This window comes from Trichechus manatus, unplaced genomic scaffold, assembly GCF_000243295.1.
Source record: "Trichechus manatus latirostris isolate Lorelei unplaced genomic scaffold, TriManLat1.0 scaffold00108, whole genome shotgun sequence".
Lineage (NCBI taxonomy): Eukaryota > Metazoa > Chordata > Mammalia > Sirenia > Trichechidae > Trichechus > Trichechus manatus.
In genome coordinates this window covers 5,177,381-5,180,518 of record NW_004444044.1, presented here as the reverse complement: position 1 = coordinate 5,180,518, position 3,138 = coordinate 5,177,381, and positions in this window count along the sequence as shown.

Below are 3,138 nucleotides of genomic sequence, written 5' to 3'. Positions count from 1 at the left end.
GAGAGTTTGTATTTTTCCTCTTTATTTTTATGAGTACATTTGTTAACTTTCTTTGTGTTTACCGTGACATTTACCCTTATCTTTCTACGTTCAAAGCAGTTGATTATTACTTGGTATTGCCTTGCCTTCCTCTCCATTAGAAGGTTCTATACCTACACTGTTTATTCCCTCTTTTATTGTTCTGATGTTGTTGTCATTTACAGATTTACTGCTCTGATTCCTTGTTGTATGTCTTTTTATTTGGGGTAGTCCTTGAGAGTTCTTTCCCTAGATTGGTATCTGGCTGGTACAATCCTTCGGCCTATAGTCAGCCTGTGAGCTGAAGTTTTTTGTTCTCAGGTCGAAGGACTCCTTTTAGTAATTCTTGTAAGTTTGGTTTCGTTTTTACATAGTCACTTAATTTCTGTTTATCTGTAAATATCCTAATTTCACTATCATATTTGAACGAGAGTTTTGCAGGATATATTATTCTTTGCTGATAATTTTTTTTCTTTCAAGATTTTATATATGTCATCCCATTGCCTTCTTGCCTGCATGGTTTCTGCCGTATAATCTGAGTTTAGTCTTATTGTTTCTCCTCTGTATGTGACTTCTTGTTTTTCACGAGCTGCTCTCAGAATTCTTTGTTTGTCTTTGGTTTTGGTGAGTGTGATTTTGATAAGCCTTGATGATTTTCTTTTGGAGTCTATCCTATATGGGGTTCATCGAGCTTCTTAGATTGCCAGGTTTTCATCTTTTATGATATTGGGGAAGTTTTCTGTCAGCAGTTCTTCAATGATCCTCTCTGTGTTTTCTGTTTTCTCCCCATTCTAGAAATAAGATCACTCGAAAATTTTTGTTTTTGATTGTATCCCACATAATTGTCAGGGTCTCTTCATTTTACTGTGTCCTTTTTTCTGAGTTTTCCTTGAACAGAGTTGTATCCAGGTGTTTATCTTCAATTCCACTGATCCTGTCTTTCACCGTTTCAAATCTGCTCCTCAGCCCTTCTATGACACTGTGCGTTTCTGAAATCTTGTTGTTTATCCTTTCCATTTCTAATTGTTGTTTTTGTATAATTTCTAGTTGTGAATTTATTTTTGCATTTTGTTGCTATATTATTTTCCGGAATTCTTCCATTTTTCAGTCTGTATTTTCCATGAATTTGTCTGCCTTTTCAATGAATTTGTCTATTTTTTTGTCATTTTTGTCTGCTTTTTGCTTCAACTCTTGGATAATTCTGAGTATTAGAGATTTGAATTCCCTATCAGGTAGTTCTAGTGCCTTTTCTTCTACTGGAAAGTCATCTGGTGTTTTATTTTGGGTGCCTACTGGATCCATCCTGTCCTGTTTTTGTAAATGTTTTGATATTGTCTGCTGTCTCGGGGCATGCAGTAGTTATTTTTCTCTTTTATTGATTGTGGATTTGTTTGTTTCATGTTTTTTTTTTTTTTTATTTGGCTATGTCTGAGGAGGTGGGCTGTGTGTTCTTTGTTGTTTGCTCGTCTTTGGGAACGATACTTTTCACCTCCTTCTCCAATTGGCAGGGTCAGTCGCTCAGATATGGTACAGCAGGGCAGGTCTAGCTGAAGAGCAGTTGCTAGGATGGGTTGTTTGCGGCACTTACTACAGACGCCAGGGTAGGTCGGTAATCAGTGCAGGGCAGGTTCCAGTAGACCATGCCTGTGCTGCTTGGTGGTGTGATGTTAAGGACACGGTGCAGACAGCCAGGAAGAAGAGGAGAGATTGTGATGTGTGGAGCTAAGTAGGGTATGGGAGAGAGGAGAGAGGAACAGGAGCCATAAACATACAAACAAAAAAGAGTGCTGGGGAGCTTGCCATTGGAGTGGAGAGATGAGAGACTATGAAATGGAAAAAAACAAGAAGGGAAAGAAGATTAAAAAAAAAGAAAAGAAAAGAAAAAATGAATAAATAAAAATTAGCAAGAAAAAAGAACAGCAAAGCTCCCAGGGATCCCACCGGTGTGGCTACAAGGTCTGGGGAAGTTGTTCCCAAGAGGTGAAGTACAGCCTGTGTATAAGGCTTAGAGGTATTCAGCCCCAGGTATTCAGGCGACAGGAAGAGAAGGAAGGTATAGAGAGATGAGAAACTGAGTAATGAAGAAAGAGAAAAAGGTAAAAAGAGGGAAAAGAAAACAAAACAAATTAAAAAAAAAAAAGAACAAGAAAGCTCCCCAAAAAACAGGAAAGGGAAAAAAAAAATCACGAAAAAAGAAATGCTCTCAGGGATCCCTCTGTGCATCTGCACAAGCTGAGGTGGTGGGTCCCAAGCTGTGTAGCACTGCCTGATCAGAACTGACTCCCAACTCGAGAAAAGAAAAAGAAAACAAACAAACAATTGAAAACAGACAAATAAACAAAAGCTCTGGGATCCCACCAGTATGGCAGCCCAGATCAGGAAGCAGTTCCACACTGGAACAGAGGTCCACTGCCCCTTAGGAAGAAGCAAAGATGGCACACAGAGCCAGGTATTTGAGTGAAAGGAGGTGGAGGTGGTGAGAGGTAAGGAAGAAATCAAAAGAAGCAGAAAAAAGCAACAGCAGTGGCCAACAAATGGCACTCACGGAATCAGTCAGTGTGGGCAGGTGGAATCCAAGCAGCCGGTGCTTTCCGGCCAAGAGACTGTGGCCGCAGGGAGCAGAGGCGGCCGAGTGGGGGTGAAGAAGGGTGGGGGGTGGGAAAGCGTATATTGCAAATTACCTGTTGTTCTGTCTCCTGCTGGAAGCTCCGTGAAGCTGCTTTCTTGTACCCCCTATTTGCTGGTCTCTGATAGGAGTCCAAAATGGCGGATCCATGCTGTGTTAGCTGATAGGGGACCTCTGCATGAATTTCTCCTTGCTATCTATTCTCTGACAGTTTCTCACTCCATTTGGTGTGTAGCTGAGTTCTTTATGTCTTCATTTGATGTTTTAGGGTTTCAGGATTGCTGTTTTCTCTGTTTGGCTTAGTTTCTTGGGTCTTTGCTGTGGATGGACGGTGTGGTGCTTCTGCCTAGAGTGCCATGTTGCTGGAAGTCCTAGTTCTGCTCTTTTTTGAGTGTTGTTTCCTTGATATATTTTTTCCATCCCTTGAGTTTTAGTTTGTTTGTGTCTTTAAGTCTAAGGTGTGTCTCTTGCAGGCAGCATATAGGCAGATCCTG